Raw genomic sequence first — 14,107 nt, forward strand, 5'->3', positions numbered from 1 at the left:
ACTTCATAATCCTAACCTTTGTGGAGGAAAAACCCTTCCAAAATCAACTCATGTCAGGAATATTCTGGAAAAGGTGTATGTATCATTGTCAAAAACTAAATCAATTGAGCCTTTGTGAATGCAAATGTAGAGGTGTTCCAAGGTGCAAACCACTGACAGGATGAACATGAACAGGAAATCCAGCATAAGCAGGGTACATACAGTACTACATAACAGCAATGGGTGTTGCTCGTCATTTGGGGGCCCAAGGGTGTGGAGGGCTCCATGACCCATGGCAGTCATGGAGCCCTCCACACCCACATGTAACATAAAATGCATTTCATCAAGTATGGGACTTTAGTTATATTTTGACAAAAGGTGAATCATTTATGTAATTTAAGCAACTTTGTCCTGCTTCTGAAAGCTGTTAGAATGATCTGACCGCTTAAGTTACCGGTTACATAACTGTTTTACATGTTCAGTTATTAATATTCATCACCAAAGATTGTGAATATTAATGTTTATCCTCAACTAAAAAAAATGAATTTAAGAAAATTCTCCTGTTTCATGGGGTACATGGCCTTTAAAATCGTTGTTCAGGATTATTATCAAACAAGTGAATCATCTCAACACTTTTACTGTGATTGATCATAACATTATCAACTATTCAACAGTTTAATTTGATTTAATATGTCGTCATGATGAAAAACATCACTTGTGTCACTAGCTCTCCACTTTTTCACTGCATCATCTTTGGGCCATATGTTTGACACCCTAATTTGACACACATTTCTGCATTTTTTTTGTTGTTGTTGTAAGTTATTGGTTTTGTGTTTGTTGGTGGTTTATGGTCCGGCTTTTCATCTGCTTACTGCTCTGGTTGAGTTTGTTTCGGTCTACAGATTATTTTATCTTTCCATCCACAAAAGCCTGCAGAAGACTACTTGTATACTTCAGGCCCAGTAGACACAGCATGTGACTCTTGTCGGATTTATTTTGTTCACACATTTTGGGTGACAAAGACTTTGTGATCAGTTGTTTTTTGTTCTCCCTCAATCATGGAGCCCGTAGGCCCTCCTGTCACCAATTTTTTTTTCCCTTTCCTTTTTTTTGTGTCCATTTTGTACCTTTCAAATACCCCCTAATTTCCATTTGTATTTCAAGCCAGTTACAAACTGAAAGAGTGATGTTAAAAATTGAAGATGTTCACCCCTTTGGACTGATTGTCTAAACCCAAGTGGTATGTGGAAGATCTTGTTTACTGGCTTGTACCAGTCTTCATTCAGTGAAAACATTCATTAAGAAAATACATGTCGTAAGTGTTTAAATCTACCCACCGAACCTCGACACACAGGAAAGAAAAAGCAGACAGGCCCGCACTCAAACCACAGCACTGCAATCATCTATCATATTGACACTGTGTGGTGTAATGGAGTCACAAATGTCACTTCACTGTTTCTAACCACGCTAACAATACTGGTCTTCTCGCCTATTTTACATCATCTGCCAGCTTGGCACTGTTGATTTTTAGAACTGGTTATTATGTAAAGAGAGCCGATAAGAGGAATACCGCCCCAAACCTCTCATGCTAAAATACTTTAGTGGCACTTAATACCATTCGATTTGATGAATTTCATTGAGTTTTGATGTGCCAGGCTCTTCACAAAATAAATCATCCATTGCCTTGTAGTCATCAGCCTAGCGTTTCAGTATAAGATAATGATTAAGGGTTGAATCTTGGCTTGCCACGTCGATTACGAGGAAGAAAAATGCCAAAACGTTGGAAGTTGGACAAGTTTAGGCATCTCACACTCGAACAGAGTATGTATATGTACTAACTGGCGGGCCGCAGTCCGGGTCCAGACCCAGAATCAGTCCCACGCGCACCCACGCCATATGCAAAAAAAGAAAGGCTAATGATTTAAGACAAAGGGCACTAAGCGCCGCAGCATTACTGGCTTTATGGTAGTTACAAACCATACCGACCAATCACATTTTTCACTCACCCCTTCAGCCAATGTAAACAACATCTCAGGCGGTGAACACTGACTGCTCGCAGACCAGACAGACGAGGAGAAACGTAGCAGGGGAGAGAGAAATAGATTCAGCGTGGAAGTTGCGTAAATGATGGAGAAAAATCTGAAAATGACAGATAAAGGAAGAGAACCTTTGGAACAAACAGTGCTTAAAATGGAATGGCCAGTCAGTGGCAAGATGCTAAACAGAAAAGGGAAAACTCAAACTTGTTTCTTTATAGTAAGTGAAAGAACATTACACAGTTGTGCTCAGAAGTTTGAGCAACCATACGTATTTGTTTCGTTCTGTGTTGACTATGATAAACGGCAAAAGGTTTTTGGATTTCACTGAGGTATTGAGTACAAGCAGATTTAGAGATACAACAACTCAACTACTTAAATAAATATCCTAATAAATAGACATTAGATTGATCAGCCGGACCTTTGCTTCCAGACGTTTTCTCGATCTGAACCTTTTTAAATTTTAGTAGAAAGTTAGTAGAAAGTGAGTGTCTAAATTATTTTGTTTGTTTTTAAAGAGTTTTGTTTGCTTTTCACAGTGGGGCTTGATCCAGTGTTGGTGCTGTATATCAAACTGTGCTGTTGCACAAAACTGTCCTGTTGCACAAAACTGTTCCAGCACGACATACACTGCGAAAACGCAAAACCAGACCAAGTGAATTCATCTTATTTTTGAAAAAAAAAAACACCTTACAATACTTATTTTAAACGTTTTTACTTTTTTAAAATACATTTTCATCAAGACAAAAATACTTTTTTTTTTTTAAGATGCAGACCTTATTTTAAGAATCTTATCAATTCAATTTATATTAGTTCCATTGGCAGATTTCATTTTTGCTTATTTTAGAGACAAAATATCTTGTTTTTAATATTTGTTTTTATTTATTTTGAGAAGGTCGTTTTTTCCCCAGTGTCGACGAGACATACAGATATACCAAACTGCATTTTTCTTTTTTTTTAAGTAGACCGCGTACGGAGGGTGTTTAGATTAGCATCAAACCTCCCACCCTAAACTAATCAGAATTCTTGAAAATGTAATGTGCACCAATGCAGTGCAAGACTCTTTGCAAAGTCCCTTGAGGTTCTGGTTAGATGGACAAACAACGTATTTGAATATCTGCTTGATATCTTATTCATACATCACACTTTGTTAAATAATTGCAATCTAATTTCCAGCCACAGTGGTTTATGTTATGCAAAGACTATGCACCCTTCAGTCCACTTGAGTACCTCGGGGAGACTTCCATTCAGGTGCACAAAAGGCTATCCAGGGAGCAGTAGAGTGCTGGTTAAAATATAGCAAGCCTGGCCATTAGCATGATGGTGTTGCTGTGGAACCAAATTTCAGATAATCCCGTGGAGGCTCCTTTGGAGCAAACCTGCGACAAATAAACGGTAAAGTTGAGTGTTGAACCCCCTCATCCACTCCCCACCTTCATTTATCCATCCTTAATGCAGCAGGTCCTGATGCAATCATTGTCCACACAGCAAATAAATGTGAGCAACCCTCCAGTATCCCGCTGATCACATTTATTAATAGCCTTTAATGAAAGCACGCCCATCCACCTTTGACATGAGTTATTGCGATTATGAGCACCCACTGCCAGAAACCATCACGTGGGATAAATGTGAGCTCTCTAATTCGGATCCAGCTGGCCTGCTGCCATTCATGTCGCACTGGGCGAGGACCTTCGACTGCCTCTGCTTGACTCTCACATTGGAGACGTAGTCGAAAGTGTCGGTTTCAGTCTGAGGTTTAACTTGCAAATAAACCCTGATCGGATCTTGTGCAGTTCATGAGGGACCTTATCTGTCTCTCAGCTGGTTATTGAGGTTCCTTCTCATTGGAGACTTGTCTGTTTGCACAGATGAATAGAAACAGGCCTTGTTTACTTCAGTTCTACCAAACTCTGGAGTTTTCATCCCCTGGGTGAATATTTTTTGGAATCCAATGGTGTTAACCAATCCTCACCTTGTTTTAGAGGACTTCATGATTCCTTCTGTTGAGGACCTGTATGGAGATGCAGATTTAATCTTCCAGCAGGACCTGGCCCCTCCTGCCCATACTGCCAGAAGCACCAAAACCTGGTTCTAATCTATGGGGTATTATCAAGAGGAAAATAGGGGTACAAGACCCAAAAACAAAGAAGAACTGACAGCAAGCATCAAGGAAATCTGGGCTTCCATAACTCCCAGGCAATGCCACGGCGTATCGAGGCAGTGATTAAAGCAAAGTGATTCCCAACCAAGTATTGAAGATTAACGTATCGTTTTGAAAGTACCATATTTTAATGTGACTCTAATATCTTTCTTTTTTTCTACACAAATTGAAAGGTAAATGATTTCTTCACAGTATTAAAATTTTTTGAATACCTGATTTTGTGGGTTTTTTGAGCTGGAAGCCCAAATTATGTAAAAATAAACAAATAAATAGCCTTTACATCGATCTGATCGGCTTGATCGGTATCGGACGTTAATTAGCATTTTATGCTCATCGGCTGATCTGCTTTTATGTCATAATTCGCAAACCCGATCAGTTATTTCTAGTCTGTGCTCAACTGAAGTATGTCGTGGGGAACGTCATCTAAATGCTTCAACACAACAAATTTGAAGAGTGTTAACCCTAACCCTGAAGAATGTACACAAGGAGGAGCATGCCGCGTTCAAGCAATGCAGCGTGGAGGGGGGAGCCAAAACTCTGGACAACACCCACCCACCCATATAGCCGTGAGAAAGTTAGAGTAAGCATTAACATCCATCCATCCATCCATTATCTGAGCCGTTTATCCTCACAAGGGTCGCGGGAGCACCGGAGCCTATCCCAGCTATCATCGGGCAGGAGGCGGGGTACACCCTGAACTGGTTGCCAGCCATTCGCAGGGCACATACAAAGAAACAACCATTCGCACTCATATTCACACCTACGGGAAATTTAGAGACTTCAATCAACCTACCATGCATGTTTTTGGGATGTGGGAGGAAACCGGAGTGCCCGGAAAAAACCCACGCAGGCACGTGGAGAACATGCAAACTCCACACAGTCGGTGCCGGGGATTTAACCCCGGTCCTCAGAACTGTGAGGCAGATGCTCTAACCAGTCGCCCACCATGCCGCATTTCATTAACAGTATTTGTTAAATTAATTTAACTGCAATAAAGTAATTACAGCCCCCGTTATTTCTGTCATGTTGTAATGTCGATTTGACCTAAACTTATGTCAGTGGCCAATCCTTGAATGCCCCCTAGGGGTCATTGATGTTTTAACTTTTGTCTAAAATGAGAATACTTTATACTAGAGAATACTTTAAGATACACAGTATACAATACACAAGTATATACAATAAATGAACAAGTCAAGTAAATAGACAGATCGCTCCATGTTGTGATCGGATCGGTGATTGGTTATCGTTTTTTTTAACTTGCTGATCGGTGATCGGCCCCAAAAATCCTGATCGTGTAAAGCCTACAAATAAATACTTGAAATTGTTTAAATTGTGGGCCCTGAATCTATAATTTATGAAAGTTTAACTTTTTGAATGGAATTATGGAAATAAATAAATAATTTCCATGATATTCAAATTTTTTAGAAAGGGTCTGTATGTGTTTTTACTGCTCTTACAGCATGAGTATTCACCAGATGAACAACACAGCATAGCACACACTACGATATCTCCACCGATAATGGCGCGTCTCTTTCCCCAAACCAGATAAAAGATTGGCTGACTGTGAGCTGTTAATGGTTACAAACTGTTCTCCTTGTCATTTTTGTAGTAGTCATTCTTCGCCTGTTCTCCTTGTCATTTTCTATCCAAACTTCTGAAGGTGTAATGGTCATTTGTCGCAATACTGTAAAAGCAGATAAGATAAACGGGCGTGTTTATGCAAGTAAACAGTAATGAATGACAAGCCCAAGAGGCCAGAGAGCAAATGTCCTCCACTGTCACAGCAGGACAAAAGGTTTATGCAGCAAACAGAAGCGATGCAACGCGGCCTCTTTCCCTGATCTTCAGCCCGACGCCATTTTGACTGACAGAAACTTAAGTGGAACTTGATCTGAAGGTTCAAACAGGGCACATACAGTGTTGTACAGGGGGAAAATGCCTAAATCCCCTTTAGTGCCAATAAAAAGGACACCAGCTTTTGTATGCCTGCGCTCCCCTCAGGAAGAATTTCATCAGAGAGTGCCTCAATGCTGATCTGTCACCAGAAATCTTCTGAGGATACGAAACGGTTACAGCATAGTGTTTACCACTGCAGAGGGCAGAATCCTGTCCACCAGCATGAGGAAGGAGAGCGATATTTTCCTCTCCATGTCCTTCCATTTAGCAGCCACACACACACTGTCTATCTATCACCAGGTCACACCTATTCCTGGGAACTTCCTGGGCTTAATCAAACGGGAGACCAAGTCAAGATTGATGATGTAGTCCCCATGATAAAGACCATCTCTTGCAAGCTGTGACTGAACTTTCCATCCAGTTGTGTAGAATACTGCAAAATAACACCACAAATACGAAGAAGCGATAAGCACAGTGGAATTTTATTCAATCTTTGAAGTCAATTTGACCCCAGCAATTTAAACCTCCAGAACGTGATTGAAAATAATTGTTCTTTACCCAAGTTTGTTGACTACCTAAGGCCCGCCGCGCCGAAAGCGATTGAAGTGGACCATTGCAAAATAATCTACAGTCGGCGATTCTTCACCGCACGCTAAGCGACTGAGCATCAAACATCAATAGATGTTGAGGCTCCACATACAATATACTCTATATACTTTACTGTTTTTTGTTGTTTTTTTTATCCACAAAAACATGGCATGATTGTATTATTATTAGGATTTTCCCACACATGAACACTTACACAAGACAGGTTACGAAACTGAGCCTCCTCTCGCAGAAGTGGTTAAGGTGAATGTTTCGGCTGCTTCATGTGGAGAAAAACACGAGAATCGCTGTGATTGCTTGGTGTTATTGTGTTCATTCCAGCAAAGGCCAGGGCGCAACATGAGGCACATTCCCTCCTTATTACAGACAAAAATATACTTTGACCACATATACAGTGGGTATGGAAATTATTCAGACTCCCTTAAAATTGTTCACTCTTTGTTATATTGAAGCCATTTGCTAAAATCATTTAAGTTCATTTTATTCCCTCATTAATGTGCACACAGAACCCTATATCGACAGGAAAAAAACAGAATTGTTGAAATTTTTGAAGATTTATTTAAAAAGAAAAACTGAAATATCACACAGCCATAAGTATTCAGACCCTTTGCTCAGTATTTAGTAGAAGCACCCTTTTGAGCTAACAGAGCCATGAGTCTTTTTGGGATTGATGCAATAAATTATTCACACCTGGATTTGGGGATCCTCTGCCATTCCTCCTTGCAGATCCTCTCCAGTTCTGTCAGGTTGAATGGTGAACGTTGGTAGACAGCCATTTTCAGGTCTCTCCAGAGATGCTCAATTGGGTTTAAGTCAGGACCATTCAAGAACAGTCACGGAGTTGTTCTGAAGCCACTCCTTCGTTATTTTAGCTGTGTGCTTAGGGTCATTATCTTGTTTGAAGGTGAACCTTTGGCCCAGTCTGAGTTTCTGAGCACTTTGGAGAAGGTTTTCATCCAGGATATCCCTGTACTTGGCCGGATTCATCTTTCCTTCGATTGCAACTAGTTGTCCTGTCCCTGCATCTGAAAAACATCCCCACAGCAGGATGCTGCCACCCCCATGCTTCACTGTTGGGACTGTGAAGGACAGGTGATGAGCAGTGCCTGGTTTTCTCCACACATACCGCTTAGAATTTAGGCCAAAAAGTTCTATCTTGGTCTCATCAGACCAGTGAATCTTATTTCTCACCATCGTGGAGTCCTTCAGGAGGTGTTTTTTTTAGCAAACTTCATGCGGGCTTTCATGTGTTTCATGTGTCTTGCACTGAGGAGAGGCTTCCTTTGGCCCACTCTGCCATCAAGCCCCTACTGGTGACTTTCTAGAACTTTCTCCCATCTCCCGACTTCATCTCTGGAGCTCAGCGACAGTGATTTTTGGGTTCTTCTTTACCTCTCTCACCAAGGCACTTCTCCCCCGATTGCTCAGTTTGGCCGGACGGCCAGCTCTAGGAAGGGTTCTGGTTGTCCCTAACATCTTCCATTTAAGGATTATGGAGGACACTGTGCTCTTAAGAACCTTAAGGGCAGCAGACTTTTTTTTGGAACCTTGGCCAGATCTGTGCCTTGCCCCAATTCTGTCACTGAGCTCTTCAGGCAGTTCCTTTGACATCATGATTCTCATTTGCTCTGACATGCCCTGTGAGCTGTAAGGTCTTATATAGGCAGGTGAGTGGCTTTCCTAATCAAGTTCAATCAGTTTAATCAAACACAGCTGGACTCCATTGAAGGTGTAGAACCATCTCAAGGATGATCAGAACAAATGGACAGCATCCGAGTTAAATATATGAGTGTCACAGCAAAGGGTCTGAATACTTATGGCTGTGTGATATTTCACTTTTTCTTTTTTCATAAATCTGCAAAAATTTCAACAATTCAGTTTTCTTTCTGTCAATATGGGGTGCTGTGTGTACATTAATGAGGAAAAATGATAAATGGTTTGAGCAAATGGCTGCAATATAACAAAGAGTGAAAAATTTCAGTGGGTCTGAATGCTTTCCGTACCCACTGTAAATCTTGTACAAAAAGTGGGGAGCAGACAGGCTCACAAGAGGAAGGTTTTGGTTTCTCATATGCTGATTCTGACTTTTTTGTGTTGTGTTTTCATGTTCTGGCCCTTGTAGCCCCTTTTTCATGGTGAATCCTTGAACTCGTCGTGAAATTTCACGCAATGTTTGCAAACATTACACGACGGAAGGAAAAAAAAACATAGCAATTTTGTGTCGCCCATCTGTCTAGCCATAAAAAAAATGGCACAAAAATTTGATTAAACAGAAATTATTATGATTTTGTCTCAATTTACCGACAAATGTACTTATTCAGTGTGAAATGTGGGCCAGTTAAGTTTAACACAAATCCATTATTCTGTCGTATGAATGGCAACAGGTGGATGCACAGGTTACCGCTGCCATCTAGTGGATGAGAATTCAATTGTTCTGCCTGTCACTATACGTCCCTGGCACAGATTACACGATACATTATGTGTCATAAATAAATAATAATTTTCAGATCATCCATCCATTCATCCATTTTCTGAGCCGCTTCTCCTCAATAGAGTCGCATGCATGCTGGAGCCTATCCCAGCTATCATCGGGCAGATCAATTAAGTGAAATTCGTCCATAGCACGTCTGATGAGCTCTTTCAAGGTATTACTGGTGTAGGATACAGTACTTGCTTCTGATTTGGATAACTTTCCAAGTGGGATCTTGTCAAATTACAAACCCTGAAATTCGGGGCTGTCTAAAACGCTTAACGTAAAAAAGCTTAACGTCGCTGAATGTCATAAAACTGCGTTCAGTCATTACCAAAATTTATGTGAACATCTCTATCTATGATCACTTCAACCTCTGAAAAGATTAGAGTGATCAGTCCAATAGTTTAAATTTTATCGACGTTAAGAGTTTTCCTCTCCATACACACACTATAGGAAAAAGCTTAAGGCATCCTAATGTACCAAAACTGCACTCAATCATCACCAAACTTTATGTGGACATTTCTACATATGCTCACTTCAACTTTCAAAAAATATCATATAACGATTGGCCTGTTACTTTTGATTTTATAGATGTTAAGCCTTTTTTTTTTTATCAAGCTTATTGGAAAAGGTTTAACGTTTACTTATATTGCGCTGATCGTTCTAATAATTCTAGGGGTTGAAGTGGGCATGAGTAGAGATCTCCACATAAGTTTTGATGATGATTGAATGACCATTTTCTGACATTAAGCAACTTCAACATTTTCCTTGTATCGAGCCTATGGGGAAAAACGTAACATCAATACAATCCAAAATATTGGGCTGATCATGCTGATATTTTTAGACGTTGAAGCAGGCCTAAGTGGAGATGTCCGCATAAATTTTGGTGATGATTGATGACAATTTTGGGACATTAAGCTTTTTCTTATAGCGGGGGTCTATGGAAAACGCGCAGCGTCCATAAAATCCAAACCATTGGGATAATTGTTCTAATATTTATAGAAGTTGAATTGAGCACAGTCCACATAGATTTTCGTGGATTAATGACAGTTTTGGGACATTAAGCTACGTTAAGCTATTTTTGTTAAGCGTTTTAGACAGTCCCACTTTTTTGGCGATTCCAGGTGCGTAATTTCATGTGGATTGGTGAAACTTTTGTTGATTTTGTCTAACCTTACAGGTGAGTTTTTGGGCTTCATGTTTCTCCTAAACGCCATAAATTTTCACCATGGTACACACACTTGCAAAAACTGCTGTTTTCCTGCCTGCATTTGTCCATTTTCTATAGTGCTCATCATTATCCTTTCTTGTTCCATCTTTCATTAAGTAAGTATAGTATCATGATATACCGTTTTTGACAGATGTTTGGACTTAAACCACTTCTGCAGACACAAAAAAAATTCCAACCCCAGTTCGTTTTTTTTTTTCTCTTTCAGGCACCTGAGATGACACTGAATGGGATCCAACCCATGAAACTGAAGATGATAAAGTACATCATGAAATATTGACAGATTTGACACATGTTTGAGCTTCAACTATTGCACCAAACTTTGTTTTATTTCAAAACCCAGTTAGGTTATTTTCTTCCGGGCAATCTAGATGATAGGGACCAGGATCCAAACTATGAAACTGAAGACAATGACTGTAACTCTGAGATATGAATGGATATCAAGATCAAGATATCTTTATTGTCATTGTACAGGTACAATTAAATTTGGGCAGAGCAAGCCTAAAACAGCCATAAACAGCATCTTCACATAGCTGTCTTGCTGGTCCAGGTGTGTCAAGACAGTATGGAGGGCCATTGACACATCGTTCTCGGTTGATCATTTTGCCCAATAGGCAAACTGGTGCTGGTCCAGGGTGGGTGAGATGTTGCTGGTCATGTGTGCTAGAATGAGTCTCTCAAAGCACTTCATCGCTACTGGAGCCAATGCCTCCAGTCGGTAGTCGTTCAGTGACTTGATCGCCTCTGTTTTGGCACAGGAATGATCGTGGCTGAAATGTAGCAGGTTGGAACGGGAGATGTTAAACAGGTCTGTAAAAACTAGTGCACAGTGCTTGACCCGGTGCTTGACCTGGCTTGGAGGCCCCGTCTGGATACAGTATGTATGAATTTGTGAGTGTCGGAACTATTGCATGTCTTTACCGTTACAGTATTATGATTGTATAAAGACAAGAGTGTAATGGGTTTAATGAGCAATTAGGCACATTTATGCACTTTTAGCAGAAGAGCTTGAAGGGCAACATGTAAATTGTGCAGCTCACAATTTTTATGAAGCTGTTTATGTCTTTACCTTTTTAATAAGAAGTGTTTTTTAATGGGCCACCGCCATTTGCTCTGTCCCTAAGGATTGCCTTTACTATGAATGCCTGAAATTTTTAACTTTAACTTTTTGAAAATAGGACTTTAAGCATGACTGTTTCAGCATGGGAGACATTTACTCATACACAATTAATTTCAAGGCAGCATAAAACAAAAATCGCTAAATTGGAATTTTGGTGTTTTTTGTATTTTTTTGAATTGTCTTTACCATTATTGATCAAGTTATATGAAAATTACCCATATAAATGCAATACAATGGACAATGTTCACACTGCAAAAACATCCATCCATCCATTTTCTGAGCCGCTTCTCCTCACTAGGGTCGCGGGCGTGCTGGAGCCTATCCCAGCTGTCATCGGGCAGGAGGCGGGGTACAACCTGAACTGGTTGCCAGCCAATCGCAGGGCAACAAACAACCATTTGCACTCACAGTCACACCTACGGGCAATTTTAGAGTCTCCAATTAATGCATGTTTTTGGGATGTGGGAGGAAACTGGAGTGCCCGGAAAAAACCACACAGGCACGGGGAGATCATGCAAACTCCACACAGGCGGGGCCGGGGATTGAACCCAGGTCCTCAGAACTGTGAGGCTGACGCTCTAACCAGTCGTCCACCGTGCCGCTACACTGCAAAAACAGCTTAACTTAAAGGTTGTCATATACTGCACTGCAGTTCCATTATTTGAGCCGGGAGGGCGCTTGGCGTCCTCGCTCGCTCCCCCATCCCCTCTCTGTTTTCAGCACCTGTCTCCAATCAGCCTCATCACCATCGATATATAAGCCTGCCTGTTCCAGGAAATCCTCGTCAAAGTATTGCAGTTACTTCCAGCGCTACTACGGCCCATTTACCTCACGTAAGCAACTCTGTTCCTCGTTTCCTTTTTTTTTTTCTCCCACTCCTGTGTCTCCTTGTTCTCAGTGTTTTCCGCCCGTGTTCCTGATCCACGTCATTCCTGCCACCTGTCCACGCCATCGCCTGCCAACCCACCTAGGACCGCCACCATTTCCTTTCCTCAATAAACTGTTCATCTTTTTACACCTGCCTCCGCCTGCTCTTGGATCCAGCTACTCCCCATATGTGACAAAGGTAGGGCAAAGTTAAAGCAACAAATATAAAGGAAGTGGGTGAAAGTTCAACAATAACGCACAGCAGCAACAGAGGCTCAAGACATAACTAAAATCACACAGCAAATTGACAACATCTGCCCTTTGGGAGTCCTCTGCTTCCTTTTTATAGAATCAGGAGGAGCCAGTCACATCCGCCTGTCAATCACTCAACACGCCAGGCTGCTGACACTGGGAGACAAGCGCAATAACAATCAGAGTTCTCACTCTGTACAGTAGCTGTATGCGTGCTATAATAATAATAATAATATGAAGTTATATGCAGTATATTGTATACACATGGCTGTTCAAAATTTGGGGACAATTGCATGAGCCAGCTTAATGGCGTATTAGTGCTACCAATTGGTATTGTCCTTCCACTACAAGGAAACCGAAGTGAAGTGAGCTGCAGCCAGCCCTGCAATGATGGGGGTCCGAAGCGCATTCGTATCTCAAATTTGTGCTCGTATTGTTAGACAAAATAAATCTGCCAAGTGACGGCACGCATCTCGAAAAACTCGGAAGTCAAGGAACTTGTAGTGGTGTCTTGAGAGATCCATGACCACGCTCGTAACTCGAAACAGTCGTATCTCAAATCATTTTTCACCACTGAATAAAATGCCATTAATCCAGTCAGGCCTCCTCCCAAAAAATTAAAAAATTAATTGGGGATTTTTATGTTATGGCGGAAATAGCACTCTATAGTATTGTACTTTATAAAAACATATAGTAGTAACATAATTATATGTAAATCAGTTTGTGAATGAAGACTTCAACTACTGTGACTCAGCAAGCTGCAGTACTAGTTGATATTTTTCACAGAGGATAAAGGAAAAAATGCCTATTATTGTTGTATTGTCTGTCTATGCGTGTTGCTGCACCATTTGTGTTCCAATACCTGTCGCTTGAAGTTTTATAACACTGCCACCTAAATGTTATGTCCATCCATTTATATATATATATATATATATATATATATATATATATTTATAATTCCCCCTCTAAAATTAGCATACAAGCTCTCAGTTGTGAGTATGCAGCCATTGAAGGATGTTTCACATTTGCCACAGTGCTTATGAAATAAAAGTATACCACCCTTTTACTGTATGACCATTTATAGTATGCCGTTTGGAACCACTGTGTCCAACCTTGATGGACTGCAGCAATTTCACAGAGCACATAATGCATGTGTGTCTGCTCACAACCAGTGTTGTCTAGAATGGGTCACCTGTGCATTGACTCGTAAAAAAATGAAAAAAATAAAAGCGTCTTAAGTGAAACCAAACATTACTTTAAAATGGAGGTTGGGTCTTCAGTAATCATTGGTGTACAGTGCGTATTCTCCAGATTATGTGTGTGCTTGTTTTGTATGCGTTCTACTGGACCTTATTACTCTGTTTAGGTCAGGGATTCTCAAAGTGGAGTCCCCGCACGCTGCTCATGTTGTCTTGTTTTTCAGCAGGAATTCAAGAGAGTTCGTCGACCTAGCTGCAGACAGAAGAGGAAAACAAAAACAAAATAAAAG

General features: G+C 40.7%; 1 long non-coding RNA gene across 1 annotated transcript; it reads left to right on the forward strand.

The window, feature by feature from the left end:
• Positions 1-12,191: 12,191 nt before the first annotated feature.
• LOC133486686 (uncharacterized) lies at positions 12,192-14,107 on the forward strand. Its single transcript, XR_009791104.1, has 3 exons — positions 12,192-12,332; positions 12,398-12,565; positions 14,045-14,107. It is a non-coding gene; the product is annotated as an uncharacterized LOC133486686 (long non-coding RNA).

Source organism: Phyllopteryx taeniolatus, chromosome 12, assembly GCF_024500385.1.
Source record: "Phyllopteryx taeniolatus isolate TA_2022b chromosome 12, UOR_Ptae_1.2, whole genome shotgun sequence".
Taxonomy (NCBI): Eukaryota; Metazoa; Chordata; class Actinopteri; order Syngnathiformes; family Syngnathidae; genus Phyllopteryx; species Phyllopteryx taeniolatus.